The following is a 15,677-nucleotide window of genomic DNA, read 5'->3' on the forward strand; positions in this document are numbered from 1 at the left end:
CTGACCATTCCTACATGGTCTCCTAAATCCTGCTAATATTATTAGTTAGTTCTTGCAATTCCATGCTATTTAAGGTATTTCTTCCAAGAGCAGAGACTGCACATAGTAATTATTCAGAGATTTGACCTTGGTCATTGGCCTGGAGGCAATGAGGTATTTCAAGGGTAAGTCTTGCATCATCTTGCAAGGCACTAGCCTCAGATGAGGTCATTGCAAGTTCTCCATGCAAGGGAAGCCTCCTCTCCTCTGGCGAAGAACCTACTTCAGCAAAATGGAAGATTCAGGAAAACGTTGGAGTTTGTGATTCTTGGGCTTGTCTACCCTAAAGTCCTCATTTCAGTTCTCAATTCCAACCCTTTACCTATAGGGCACCTGACTCTGATCTAGAAGATCTATCCAGATGCTGCATCTTAATCCAGTTTAAGCTCTGCCATTCTTATGATTGTATTCCGAACCCAGTGTTCAGTCAACTCTGCCCTGTAGCTGAAGGAGACAACTTTCTCCTTCAAATCTTCCACATAGGCCCTCTGGGTTTCACAGTTTGTTAGCCTTGATGATTGGCTCTTCTGAGACTTCATTTTCTTTTTTTCAAGGCTTCCAACACACTTAACAAAAACTAGCCTATACCAAAATGTTATAGCTGAAGGAGAAAGTCTTAGTAATTGTGATGCTATTGAATAACAGAGGTTCTTACCACCAGCAGGGGAGGAGGGTGTTCTTATTAATGTCTAACTGTTAAGTAATCCAGTTTCAAAACCCTTTTCTGAGGGTCTGCTTTCCAAGGCTATTGCTGGTACCATCTTTCATGATCTGTTTTCCCCAGAGAGAAGAGCCTGAAACAAAAGTTTTATGTATATGTTATTTATGTGGATAAGTAGAAATGAGGGACAAGGGAAGCAAGGCAGAGAAAAAGGGAAACCACTATGGATAATTGGTTGCTAAATCCATTGGGACCATCTGAGAAACCATATAAAATGCGTATCAGGTCTGTCCATCCCAGGAGAGAAAGGTAATAAGCATGTTTCCCCCAGTTTTCATTCCCATTGGTCAAAGTTCCACCCCATGGGCTGTGGACACCAACAGGTTCCCTAAAGTCTAATGTCTTAGAGTCAATGGAAAATTCCTAGGATGAGGGGAAAGAGGTTAATCACAAGTACCTGAGCCAAGAAGGTGGTCAGAGCTTTTGCACTATTGATGGTCACAAAGTGTCTGAAATAAAGACATATACGGTCAAGAGGATCTAAAGGAGTACTTAAAAGGTGTCCAGTATTACAGTCATAAGAACATTCATCTCATTAAACTAATAAAAATGATGTAAATTTTCATCAATTCAGGATTTGTTAAATATGTTGTGGTATGTCTGTTCAATGAAACACTATGAATCCCTAACCAAAATAATAATAATAATAATAATACAATAGAAGAATATATAATGATACCAAAATATTCACAGTGCATTTAAAATGGACGAATCTGGCTATATTGCCAATATATGACCTGATTTTATAAGACCAATTCCTTTTTATCTAAATCAATGTTTTCCTCATTATTAGGAATGAATGAATTTTATGTACCTCTTTTTATCTTTTCTTTTTTTCTGTATGTCTCACTATATTCTACCGGAGTTCTACTCAGGCTATAAAAGACATTATTTCCTCGCTAGGGATTATTCCTATCTTCCTACCAATAGAGAACTCCCATCATAACGCTGATTCTTCCTTTTTTTCTCCTTCCTCTTCTCTCTTTCTCCTCCTTTTCCTACCCCCTCCTCCTCCTTCTTTATAGGTATTGATTCACAGAATAGAAGATGATGAATAAGTGTTTCTTCTGGATTAAAGTCTCTATTTTTGAAATTTCTGATCAGTTACCTTATTTATTATAATTTATTTTACAGAGTCTATAAAATCAAAAACTGTTAGATTAGGATGAATTTAGAGGGAATCCAATTCAACCTTTTACTCAAAAGAAACCCCAGCTATAAGGTTCCGGACAAATGATGGTGCTACTTTACACTTAATTTATTAGTCTTCAGACACAAGAAGTTTACTATCCCAGGGGAAGTTTTTCAAACAATATGTTTGTCTCTTAAAGTGAGGACAATCTTGAGTACAAAGTAATTTTAAAACCTTAATAATAATGACAGCAATCACTTAACATTGCTCGTACAATGTGCCAGGCACAGTGCTGAGCACTTTTCAATTGTTAATACATTTAATCCTGACTCTAATGCTATCATGTAGGCACTATTCATATCCTTATTTTACAGACAGTTTAAGTAACTTGCCCAAGGTCACATGATTAGTAAGTAGCAGAAATGGGGTTTGAAATCAAGCCATCTGGCTTCAGTGTCTGTCCTTTTAAATGTTACATAAAGAAAATAATTTCCAGAGCTTCCACTTTTATTTCCTTTTTTCTCATTTGCCATTGCTCCTTTATTTTCCATAAGACTTCTGTGATCTCTGGGCCAAATGAGATTCCAAAAATAACAATTTTAATTTCCAAATTGAGGGCATGATTTCTAAATGGACCAAGTTATTTTTGTGAACTCTACATAAAATTCAGGAACAGAACTTTGGGAAGGAACTTCCAGATGGCAGTAAATCTTCGCAGTTCAGTAATTAAGCCTTTTGAGAATGTTATTCTGTGATGGAGCCACTGCCTGATTAACTGTACAATATCAATTATATCAAATGGCACTACTTTAATTCTGTCAAAATTTAGAGAAATCTGACATGCTGACACGAGACTCTGTGAAGTGTGATAATGAGCTGCCAAGTGTCATAAAGTGCCACAGGGGGGAAAACACCCATGCTTTCAGACTAAAGATGATTTTTTTTTTCTTTATTCACATTAGGGCATGCTTTATTAAATCTCATGAACATCCAGATGCACACACTTGTCCTGTTTGAAATGGACACCCTAATCTTTTTTAGTTTTTATGAATGAAGTTCAAGTCCTATAAGCCAAATTTACAGAAGAAAATAAATACATTTTTGGTGGAAAGAAATTATAGGTCTAGGAAATTATGGCCTTATCCATTTTGTCCCCTCAGTCCTGTGAAGCACGGTTCTCAGGAAGTTAACTTGAACTTTCCAAAAGTTAAAAGTTTGACTTGCCTAATTTTACAGTGACAGACACTTGTCTGGTCATTAAGGACAAATCCAGGCTGTTTAAAAAGCAAAACTGGAGTTATCAAGTGACAGGATCTTTCAACAAAGTTTGGCTTTCTTGAAAAGAAAGGCATGTCCTTTCCATAAAAATCAGGAAACTTTATTATAAATACAATACCTGTCATCAAATGTAATAGTTTAGTGTTTCATTAATGAAGTAATCAGAATAGTTAAAGGGCACAGGCCACTCTGTTTTGATTTTTCCATCATTACTTTAATACATTATTTAAATTTTTTAATTTTCTGAAATATCCTAAAGGAGACAAAAGGAACTCTGCATTATGACTTGGACAGATGTCTGAGTGTGCTTAATGAGCACCTTACCATGAAGATTTTATTCTCTTTTATATTTTTGGTGATTGTCTCTTTTTGAATGTCTACCATATATGTCCTTCTTGACCTCTTTTTTACCCCTTTTAAAAGTACATTTCCAGTTACTTTCTGGATATTTCCATTAGGAAATATCCCAGCACTCCTTGAAAGTCAAATGTCTAAAACCCAAGTTTTTCCAGTACCCTCCCAAGCAGGCCTCTCCTTCCCTCTCCTTTGGTCAGGAGAATCATCATTTTCCAAATCACTCAAGTATGAATCCTCCAATTCTTTTTTATTCTTCTCTATCTCACTCACTTCCAACATTCTATAGACTTACAACATATTCGCAGAATCTTTTGAAGTCAATTTGGCACAAACATTAAAAAAAGGAAAAGGTTTTCTTTTTGAATCACTGCTTTCAACTAATGGTCAAAACTTTGCTAAGTGTTAATGACATTTGGAGAAGTTTCCGTCCTTCTGGAGCTCCTTGCACTGACATTGGTCAGTGCCCATGGTTATCTCTTATGACTGCTTTCTGCTAATGTTCCCCCCTCTGGCAGGTTTTCTTATATACCAGTAAGATAAGTAAGATAGTCCAAACCTGGTTATCTTCTATTTGTGTTTGTTAACTCAGGAAATTTAGGCATCCCTGCCACGAAAAACGTTAAAAAGAAAAAAAGAAAAACAAAAGAAATGAAAAGCTGGCTGCTGATATGTTGCCTCCTTGTCTCTGACTTATTACTATTATTTTCCAATAATACTTTTTCTTGGTTCTGGTAGGCTCAGGGAAAAACAACAAATCCATTGACTAAACTGGTTGAGATGTCACTTTCTACTTCCAGCAAGTACTTCTAATTTTGAATGAGTGATTTCTCTTGAATTCCTCTCTTGTTAGTCTTTGGGAAGGGAAATGCCCCTCCCATCCCATTGTATTCTTCCACCTATGGTGGGGGAGGATACATGAAAGCCACCATACTTCATTCCTCCTGTGTTTTTTGTTTATACAGATCATAAGGCAGGGTGCAGCTGGGATGACAGTTGGGTTGAAGAGAGAGGATTGCTGGTTCATCTGCCTCTTATCTTCAAAATAGGTATTTAGTTCTTACAATATACTCAATTATTGCTATTACGATATTTAGAGAATAAGATTACTTAAGGCTTTTTTTCCCCTAAATTTTGGGTCCTAGTTACCAGTTCTGGGGCAACAGAGAGGGTACCACTTAAGATCTTATTACAAGTTACCAAATTGTCTCAATATTTCCTTTGAGGTATTCTTCACATTAATAACAGGGTCAAGAATGCCATCTTAAGAGCGAGCATCAGACTGTGTGTGTGTGTGTACTGGGGTCATGGTACCTTGTAAGAAAACTCTCAGGTGTCTTAAAATATAAGATGCATGTCTGGTGTTGGCCATCCAATCTGTATCTTTGCTTTCTCTTAGGTATTTGTACCTATCTAGAACTTTGAGATCCCACTATACTCTTTGAAATCAGGAAGCACTTTTCAGTGATGGCATTTACACCGTTTTCCCAGGCCTCCATAGGCCAGATTTTACAGAGCTATTCAAAGATGCTACTGATCTCCTGTCTTGCATTTCTCGATGTCTTAAAGAAAGGAGCATGCTCTGGGCCCTCCTGTGAGAAATCACAGGAAGGTGGGTATGCAAGACACATATGACATATGTACTTCCACATCCCATCTTCGTAAGCTTTTTAAATCATTTCCTCTATATTATGAAAGAAGTTCTAGAATCTCACCCTCATTAACCATAATCCATCAAGGATCCAAGTTTCAGTTAAGCAAAAATAAAAATTAAATTTAAGAATTAAAAAAATCTGACTTAGAATCTATTGTTGAAGCTTGTACATTACACTCAGAATTTCTGAGACATATACCATACTGATAACTTTGGTCTGGTCCAGTGTTTTGTTTCATTTCATTTGCCTGACGTTGTTAGAATTTGTATTCCTCAGAACTTTGTTAATATAAATTAGCAAAAATGTCAGGGTTTATTAGGTGTGGCTACACTTTGTATTTTCCCCTGGGACATGCTTGGATTTGACTCTAGTTACGGGTCTGGAGGTGATGAAGACTATTGGAAGGTAAGTGTTGAGAAGAATGGGCTTTATTTTGCAAAGTAACTACCCTAAAGATGTTACTAAAGCCTACAAGCAAAATAATGATTGTCTTCTCAGAGAGGGGAGAAGTGAGTGTTTCTGCTGGGAAGAGAGGTTCGGAGAAATTTGACAGGGTCCAAGTTCCCAGATTTGTCTGAGTACACCAAGATGTGTTTATTGCATATTCCAGGGTTCATTCATTCCCTATGTCTAACTTTTGCATAAAGAAGTTTTGCAGTGTTATGAATTCAAGTTATGTTTTAGTAGGTAGTTAATGGTACTAAAAATGAACTAATGATCCCCTCTGTATAATGATTACCTTTAAAAATTATTAAGCAAGTAAACATGTTATATATTAAGAATATACATTAAAAGTATAGAAAAATAATACACCTCTTGATATGGTTTGGTGTGTCCCCACCCAAATCTCATCTTGAATTGTAGTTCCCATAATTTCCACATGTCGTGGGAGGGAACTAGTGGAGATAACTGAATCATGGGGGCAGTTTCCCTCATCCTGTTCTTGTGATAGTGAGTTCTCACAAGATCTGATGGTTTGACAAGGGGCCTCCCCCTTTGCAGGGCACTCATTCTTCTGCAGCTGCCATGTGAAGAAGGATGTTTGTTTCCCCTTCTGCCGTGATTGTAAGTTTCCTGAGTCCTCGCCAGAAGTGTGAGTCAATTAAACCTCTTTTCTTTGTAAGTTACTCAGTCATGGGTATAACTTTATTAGCAGCATGAGAATGGACTAATACACCTCTAAACAGTAAGTGGAGGAAAAAAGAAGAAATAAAACTTATCAGCCCACTAGAAAACAAGAAGGGTAGAAAAAAGAGGCATAAAAAATGCATGGTAAACAGAAAGTTCAAATAACATATTAGAAATAAATCCAAATACACTGGATAGCATCATGATAATGTATGCTAGTAAAATTTTTTCACTAAATGACAGATTTTCAACCTAGAGTTTCATGAAAGCCCAGCTGTATTCATGATACTTATAAGAGAGTCACTTAAACTTTGATTGCATAAACCATTCACTTAAAATATAATTGTACAGGAATAGAAAGGGAGATATCACAAAGTAATTATCAAAAACAATCTGGCACAGGTATATTAATATCAGAGAAAATAGACCTTAAGAAAATAAATTATTAGGGTTAATAGGATATGTAATTATAATAACTTTCTTTTTTTGTAATTTAAGAGAATTTAATTGAGCAATGAATGACTAGAGAATTGGGCAGCCCTTGAAACACAGCAGATTCATGAAGACTCCAGGGTGCCTCATGGTCAGAATAAATTTATAGACCAAAAAGATAAAGTGATGTGCAGGAATTGGAAATGAGGCACAGACATAGTGAGATTGGTTACAGCTCGGTGTTTGCCTTATTTGAGCGCAGGTTGAGCATTCAGTCTATGAGTGGTTGAAGTATGGCCACTGGTGGCCAACACCCAGCCACTGTTACAGGTGCATAGTATTAACTTAGATTTTTCAATTTTTGTCTGACTATTAAGCTAGGTTACAGTACATCAACAAGGACTCAAATATAGAAGTATGGAGTCCTTTTCAGGTCATATTTAGTTCCCTTTAACAATTCCCCCCTTTTGGTCATTTTCTCAATTTTGAAAGACTGACTGAAACTTCAGTCATTGATGTTACTATCACTATTGTAAATGTACTTATATGGTTTTGAAACTCACTGGGAAACAGTAGAACAGTGGCTTTTGCAAGGAGAGAAGGACTGAGTAGAGAGTACCCCCTTAATGCTGGAACATTCTGTTTACAGGAGAAAAACAAAACCTGGTCTATTCTAGGATCTGTGTGTTTTCTTAAAGCCTTAGTTTGATTAATGTCACATTTAGCACGAGTGACTCCATTTTAGTTTGGTTTGGTTTGTTGGGGGCTAGCGCATGAGCTCAGTCCAAAATAAAGGCCTCCCATAATTTTGTTTTTTTAAAAATTCCCTCTTTTTGGCCAGGTTCTCAGGTGAGTATCTGATCAAAATTTAGGGCCTTAGTGTCACTCTCAGTTACCATAATTTTGGATTTCCAGTCTCAGCACATTATTCATAGGTTATGGTGTCCTTGTGATCACACTTTTCTTTCAGCTTTTCTCATTCCAGTTGGAGACCATCTGACATTCTAGAGATGGCTGCTTGCAAACATTTAAAACCATTGATAAAATACAGTGCACCAGAGAGAGTATTATGACTATTGGGAGGATAGTACCAAGAGTTTGGCATATGCTCCTTAGCTAGAGTCCCTATAAACCAAACCATATATAATTAAATAGATTAAATAATGAGCCAGATGAAGAGTCTACTCGCTTGACTAAGTGGTCTTTTCATTAATCCCCTTCAAGTGAATTTTTATAATCTACATTTGATGTATTTCTCCATAGGCCACAAGTGTCAGTAGTTGCACAGGTACTTTTATGTTCAGCCAATTCTATTATTTAGTATAACTCTAACAAGAGAATTTAAAGTCTGTTGTGTATCGATAGTCTTTAAAGTAGAATTTTCTGTAGAACCTACTGTGAGGGTGACATTTCTAATTATTGCCTCTTTTATTCTAAACCATGATGTCCTTTTAGAAGAGTGAAGGCCTCCTGGCAATGTTCTCTTTAATCCATGATGTGGGTTAAGAGGATTTTTGACTGATTATGAGGCAATGCATGTACCACTAAAGTTTCTCACCTACATTGGGCATTCATCTTTTATCTATTAAAATAAAAGTTTAAGCCAGGCGCGGTAGCTTATGCCTGTAATCCCAACACTTTGGGAGGCTGAGGCAGGCAGATCATGAGGTCAAGAGATCAAGATTATCCTAGCCAACATGGTGAAATCTTGTTTCTACTAAAAATACAACAGTTAGCTGGGCTTGGTGGTGTGTACCTGTAGTCCCAGCAACTTGGGAGGCTGAGGCAGGAGAATTGCTTCAATCCACGAGGCAGAGGTTGCAGTGAGCCAAGATCACACCACTGCACTCCAGCCTGGGTGACAGAGCAAGACTCTATCTCAAAAAAAATAATTATATATATATATGAATAAACTTTATATATACTTGAATAAACTTATACATGAACAAACATATATATGTTTTTATATATATATAAGTTTATTCATGTATAAGACTGTCTGCAAAATTCTTCACAAATGAAAGTATGCCCTATAAGTGTACATAATAGACCCCCTTTTCATTTCTATTGTTCATAGACACATAAACAAGGAAAAATATTCAAAGATAAGAGTCTGGTGATAGTAGATCTTGGGAAAAGCTGTTCACATCAAGGATGTCATCTTCTTCTGGGTAAAAACTTTCCTGGTTAGTTTTAACTTAAGGGTTCCAATTAAAACCCATGAAGTGGGTTAAGAGGATTTTTGACTGATTGTGAGGCAATGCATGTACCAGTTCCAGGAAGGGTTTACAGTTCCAGGAAGGTGGAGGGACCCTTCTTAGTTGTGAGATTATGAACCCAAGGTTCAAGACTCCAAAGTTTTACTGTAGTGAGGATGGTAAGGACAGTCTTTCTCTGATGTTCTCAGATCTTTGGGTTACAGATTGAAAGGACTGCTCTCAGTGGACCATAGAAAGCTTTCTTTACCTGGTGAAAATACACTGTATCATAATAATCTGCTGTTATAACATCAGCCCTCTTGCATGAAAAAGCTTTCATACAACCAGAAAACATGCACTGAAAATGATAATTGAATGAAATCCCTTTATAAATGTTAAAATGGCCCATGAGGTAGTTAAATGTACCTGAAGCTTTGATTGTCTTCCCAGGAATATGGAACCAAACATTAGTTTTAAACCATCTCTGCAATTTATAAGTTACCACATCAATATATTCAATTTGGATTATATTATCTTTTCCATGACAAGTCATGGAATGTAGAACCTTTAATAACAAAAGTTTTAAGGACTCAGGAAGGACAAGGCAGCCATCCTCATTCTTCATGAGTCCATGCTTACCATTGGACTTATATCCACTTGAATACCAGTTGCTTCTCCAATTTAGGTGCATGGCACTGATAACTAATGGGTTATTGTAGGTATTTAGACTTAGACCATGGAGTTCATTCAAATTGTGTATTTAAACAATGTTTTGTATTAGCCGAGTTAGCATGATAATCTAGAGCTTGATTGTGAAAGGTTTGTTAAATACCAGAAGTATAAAACATCAGATATTATAAAATATACTCTTAGGTTGCCAGAAGTCATTCATTTATCCAAAGTGATAACTCACAAACTTTTCAAAGGAAGAAAACATTGTTCAGGTAGAGAGGAGACTCAGCTTTCTAAATAAGATCCCGTGGAGATAGCCACTGACTCTGTCTCCTTTCTTTCCCTTTCCCCCTTTTTCATTTTTAGTTTACTTAAAAGGTAAACAAAAACTTTTCATTATCTTTTAGTATGACATACAAATCCTTTTTAAAAGAGAAAACCAAATTTTGTGTTTCCATCAGTGTATTTTTCATGTTGAAGCTAGTTTTTAAATAACATTTCATAAATCGACTCATTTTAATTAGTTTGACCATAGGTAAGATTTTTATAAACCTTTTATAAACCCTTAATTTTTTTTTCTCAGAGCAGAACAATATTCTAAGAGAACTCTGTTGTGCTTCTGTTCCAATTTCCAATTTAAGGGAGAAAACCTGAATAATACTATTTTAACTTTAGCCAATATGTTCATACACAGAATCTCTTTTAATTAATTTTTATAAGCCATCCACAACTTGTTCAAACTTTATTTAATTTAAAACAATCCTTTAACTCTCTAACCTAAGCAAAAATTTACATTTCTCTACTTTCTTATAATCTCTTACAAAAACCACAGTTCATTCTCCTTATACTCCTTGCATGTAAACCTATTTTCTCAGTAGCCTCGATTACACATTACAATGTTAACTCTTGGCGACTTTTACTTTTGGTGAAAACTTTGGTAAATAACGGATTTTAATTATGTACTAGGTGTGGTGCCTAGGAACTAGACAGAAATGCAGATAAGGTCTGACTCTTTCCAGCATCTAACTCCATGTGTCCCAGGCCTTACCTAGCTGTAAAACAGGCAAGTTGTATAGTTAAGACTCATAGCGGCACTTTATGAAGCATTTAGCATAATCGCCTTTAAATTGTACGACATTTCTGGGATACATTTCTTTTCATAAATTGTTTCATGACTTACACAAACCATGTATGACATATTTAGACTTTCTGACTTGCTCTAAACATCCCTCATTTTAAACAACCAGTCATTTTACTTTAGGACAAGAATTTACCATACAACATCCTTTCTGATATAGTATCTCTTTGCTTTATAACCTTCTTTGCATAGCTAGGGGCCATGGCTAATCCCATATATCCCCAGGACTTATTTAGAATTTAATGTCTCCAAAATAAATTGAACAATTTTCAAAAGTCAAAGCAGTTTATGACCTTAAAGCATTCAGCAAACCTCATATCTGACCTGCATAATTTAGATAAAAATGTCTTTATTTTGTCAATAATCTTTAAAGCTGTTTTTATTTCCCCAAAATTACTAAAGTTACATGAACTAAAAGGCATTATAGTTTTATTTTGCTTGCAAAATATTTTATTTAAGGGCTTATTTTTAAGTCAACTAGTTAAAACTATTTTATATAAACATTACACACAACACATATATAATTCCCCAGACAGACAGAAGAAGATTAGTATAGTAATTGTAAGATTTTTCATTTGCCAGTTTTCAAGTTTCTTAATTGGTTATTGGCTTTTGGGTGGAGCCCTTGGTAGAACAAGGCTAGGAAAGGGGTTTCTGGTGCCTCCTGTTTTTCCAGGAAGTTACAGCTTGAACATTCACTTTTAATTAAGCTGACTTTTAACTATAGCACTCTTTAATGAAGTCCTTTCAAAATTTCTTATTACCTGATTTTAGCCAGGCCAAACAGCTGATATTTCTGGCTTTTGAACTTTACCAAAGGTAACCTTCCAGGTGCTCAGAGAAAGGAAAATTTAAGATAGTCTGTGGAGGAGAAGAGACTAGACAAGGCTATGCAGATACTAAACCAAAAGGGACTTACTTCCTAAGCAGGGAACCAAACCTGGACTACCAGTATACAAGGCCAAAATCACAGCTACTGAGCTATATAGCACAGGATCATGTCTATTGCCTTTCCCAGAAGGAGTCTAGAGTAGTTAATTTTGAGCTTGCAAAGGCTCTTAACTACTTAGGATAATTTTTACATAAACCCAAAAATTCCTGTGCCCTGGAAGGTGAATAACAAGAGAAAATACTGCCACATGGTTACAAGGTCAAGCTCTCAAGGACATAAAACAAGAGGGAGACCCCATCCAGTTCTTTTGTTTGTTTCAGGGACCTGCAGGAAAGTTTGTTATTGACCAGCTTGCTGAGCTGTCGTAATCAGTGAGCTTATGTGGTCCTAAGCCCATGTTTTATCCTAAGGTACCCCTCAACCAGAAAAACGAACACAAATACATCAGTTTAAGGCTCACCTTAGAATTATTTTTTGCATTAATCAAAACTTTACAGAAGAGATAAACAGTGATTTTTACCATTCATTCAACCACTTGCATGGAGAGAGAGAAGCCAGAATCTGACTGGCAAGAAATTCTTACCCTTTTGCCGGCATGCCAGGCTTCTAGGTTCCCTTTCCATGAGTAGCCCTGGTGACTCAGCTTGCTACACCATGGTGCTGGGGCCAAGTTGCATCATAAAGAAAAATTACCTTTTCTTTCTTCTGGCCAGAGTAAAATATGTGTGATAAGACACAGACATTAGCCACTCTGCTTAGCACCCAATATGAAACTTGCAAGGCTTAAATTTGCCCCTAGGCTTAAATAGGCCCCATCATTGTTAACCCAACCTCTGACCAGGAGCTTCAACTCTAGGTGTCTATGGAAGATGGTTGCCCTAAGTAATAGAAGAGATAAGAAAGGGAAAGGTGAGAGAGAAAAGCATTGCCTGTGGCAGGGTGGGGAAGGCAAAGTGATCAGGGAGGCCAAAGAAAGACCCACCCATTGTGGCAACACTGAAAAGTTCAGGTGGTTGCTTCTTGGTAGCAAAGGGATCTTTTCCAGCAGTCTCATCACCTCTCAAGTTTCCCCTTTTAGGGAAGAAAAAGCTCCCCATGTCCCATGATCCTGTCCTTGCCTAATCCTGTCACCCTTAGCTGACAACAAAGAGTGCAAGGCAGATTATTCCAAAGAGAATAGCAGTTGACATGCTGTAGTGCCAAACTCATTCTTAGCCAAAAGGGACTTTACCGAGCACCCTCATTTGTCAAATGTACTTTAATGCGTTGTTGTTAATTTGGAACATTTCACAGTAAGTTATCTTTAGTAGGATTTTTCTGTTTCTGTAAGACTTCACTGCCTCCTAGGCCTAATGTATAAGCCAGAAGGAACTCAGTTTTCCAGAAATTAAGGGTCCAATTTTTACCTAAAATACTGGCTTTACTCTCAGGTTCTCTCGATTAACTTAGCCAATTATTTTCCCTACCTAAACGTGCAAGAGAAATGAAACAAAGGGGTAGAACTCAAAAATCCCTGTGAATTTTCAAAAGACAAATGTTATAACCCCTGCAATATTACTACTTACTACCAACTCCTTTCTGACCCAGTCAGACGTAACAGGCCTCTAACTCCATCCAAGCCAGTTAATTCCCAGATCAAATCCATTCCTGGACCCAGTTCAGTTTCTGTTGTTACTCCAAACCCAGTTTGGATCAGAAATTTGCTCAAAGAAACTCAGAGAGCTCAAAATGGGAATCTGTGGAGCTCCGAAATCCACAAGGGAGCTTACCCATGATCCCCAGCAGCTCTGAGAGATCAGTGGACACCAGTGGGTCCTGCAGGTGCCTTGCGTGTTCACTCAGGACTTCCGGGGTCACTAGAAGATCAGACACCGCTTCTGACACCCTCTGATTAAAAAAAAAAAAAAAAAAAACTTCAGCCAAATTAATTTAAAGGGGTTTAATTGAGCAAGGAAGATTCCAGAATCACAGCAGATTCACAGAGACTCCTGTAATTATAATAAGTTTCAAATCACCAGAAAGATAAAATATTTCTCAGTCTGTAGGCACATAACAATGTTGGTTCAAAATATATAAAGTAAAAGTGGGCAGGTTTATATGAAAAAAACACAATTGGATAAATTAACACCTTGCTCAAAATCAATAAATTACGCTAAACAAAAGTAGTAATGATTAGGAAATTTTAAACAACACACTTAAAAGCTTATTCTATTGGTCAATTTATAGGCTCTCAAAAGAAATAGAGAATACACATTCTTTCAAGTGCATATCGAATATTTATAAAAATAGTCTACCCATCACCCTCAGAGGAAATCTCTCTATATATTAAAAAATCGATAAAAAATGATGTAGAATGATTTTCCAGATCAAAATGCACCTAATAAATAAAATAAGTAAGGAAAGAAAGATCTTACTCTTATCTTGGCAAACTAAAAAATTAAATTATAAACAACTTTGGATCAAAGAAGAAATAGTAATGTAAATTATGACGTTAGAATTGAATTTCAGTGAATACATTATTACACTAGAAATTTGTGGGATCCCATTATAGAATTTCTTAATTTTTAGATCATTATACATATCTAAGAGAAAACAAGACAGAAAACTACGAGTTAAGCATTGAACTTAGGGAGTTAGATTAAAAGCAATAGAATAAAATCAAGAAAGTAGAAAAAATGTACAAATGCACAAATTAATGAACTGAATGATAAAAAATGAAGATTAACAACAACAACAAAAAGCTAATTGAGACTGGCAAAATTTATTAAGAACAAAAAACAGGAGTTATCAATAACCACTGTTAGAAATAAAAATGGGGACATAACTAGAATAAATAAATGATGTGTGTTTGTTGACTTATGTGAAGGTACCGTTTAAAAATAATCCTATGTCTTATACTAGATTCTTCAATGCTACTCATTTTATTAATGTTTGTTTTGAAGCTTTGAAGAACTGTCAGGTTCTCTTTAAATGGCACTGCATCAATTCCCTTGAAAAACTATCATAGAGGCTTTTTGGACATACACATTAGTGAGGTATTTTGATATATCTTCAAATACTTTATATATTTCAAAACTTTAATGTGGTATAGCTGAGATTCTATATTGATATAGGGACAGTTGTTGTTATGAACTGAATGTTTGTGTCCTCCCCTCTCCACCTAATTCATATGTTGAAATTCTAACTTATGAATTGGGTGGAGAGTGGAGGATGTTATAGCATCCTGAACTAAGACAGTTGTGAGAGGGTAAATTCCTACTTTTCTTTCTGGGGTCTGTAGAATCTTCCATGATGCCATTTATCCAGTATTCAAAGACCAGTCCATTGACTACTGTTCTCAATTTCCTTTTCTCTTAATCTCTTCCTTAATTGACCAAATACTTCTCTGAACAATTGCATGATTGGAAATAATAAAATAAACAAAATTGTTCGTAACTCACCATAGCTTAGTACAATACCTCTTCCATGATTATTTGCATAGAAATAAGAGCAAATGGCTTAAAGTCAGATAAATTGTGTATCAAATATAGTAAAATTGGTGAAGGATTTTTAAACAGATTTTCTCAAAAACATCATGAAAATTGTTTTAAAAGTTGAGAGTACATCTACAAAAATAATTTTCATAAAGTTCTTATGGAAAGTTTCTAACTCATTCTAGCTCAGATTGTATTGTTACAAACCTATATAAGTTGTTTGTGTGAGAAACTGCAGATGAATGAGTACAAATTCATTTAGATAACTAAAAATAACAAGTGTAGTCTAGTAAAGAAATCAAGACCAGCTTACTTTGGAATTGATTTGCTAATGCAGAAAAAGGAACAGCCAGAACCAGTTTGGTCAAGTTCAAGTGCTAAGTGAGTCATGAGAAGCTACAATATGATTTTTTTTTTTTTTTTAAATAACTGGTTGTTTTCCATTCCATTTTGTTCCAGGGTCAAATAGAGTTTTAGCATTCCAAGAAGCGAGATGGAATTACCTCCTGGTTGTAGAACATTTTGTCTCGATGTCACATATATTGATGCATATAGTTCAATCATG

General features: G+C 35.9%; 1 long non-coding RNA gene across 1 annotated transcript; it reads right to left on the reverse strand.

The window, feature by feature from the left end:
* Positions 1–419: 419 nt before the first annotated feature.
* LOC111546226 lies at positions 420–13,509 on the reverse strand. Its single transcript, XR_002732699.1, has 3 exons — positions 13,409–13,509; positions 1,158–1,209; positions 420–833 (listed from the first exon to the last, which is right to left on the reverse strand). It is a non-coding gene; the product is annotated as an uncharacterized LOC111546226 (long non-coding RNA).
* Between the last annotated feature and the right edge of the window lie 2,168 nt (positions 13,510–15,677).

Source organism: Piliocolobus tephrosceles, chromosome 11 (assembly GCF_002776525.5).
Source record: "Piliocolobus tephrosceles isolate RC106 chromosome 11, ASM277652v3, whole genome shotgun sequence".
Lineage (NCBI taxonomy): Eukaryota > Metazoa > Chordata > Mammalia > Primates > Cercopithecidae > Piliocolobus > Piliocolobus tephrosceles.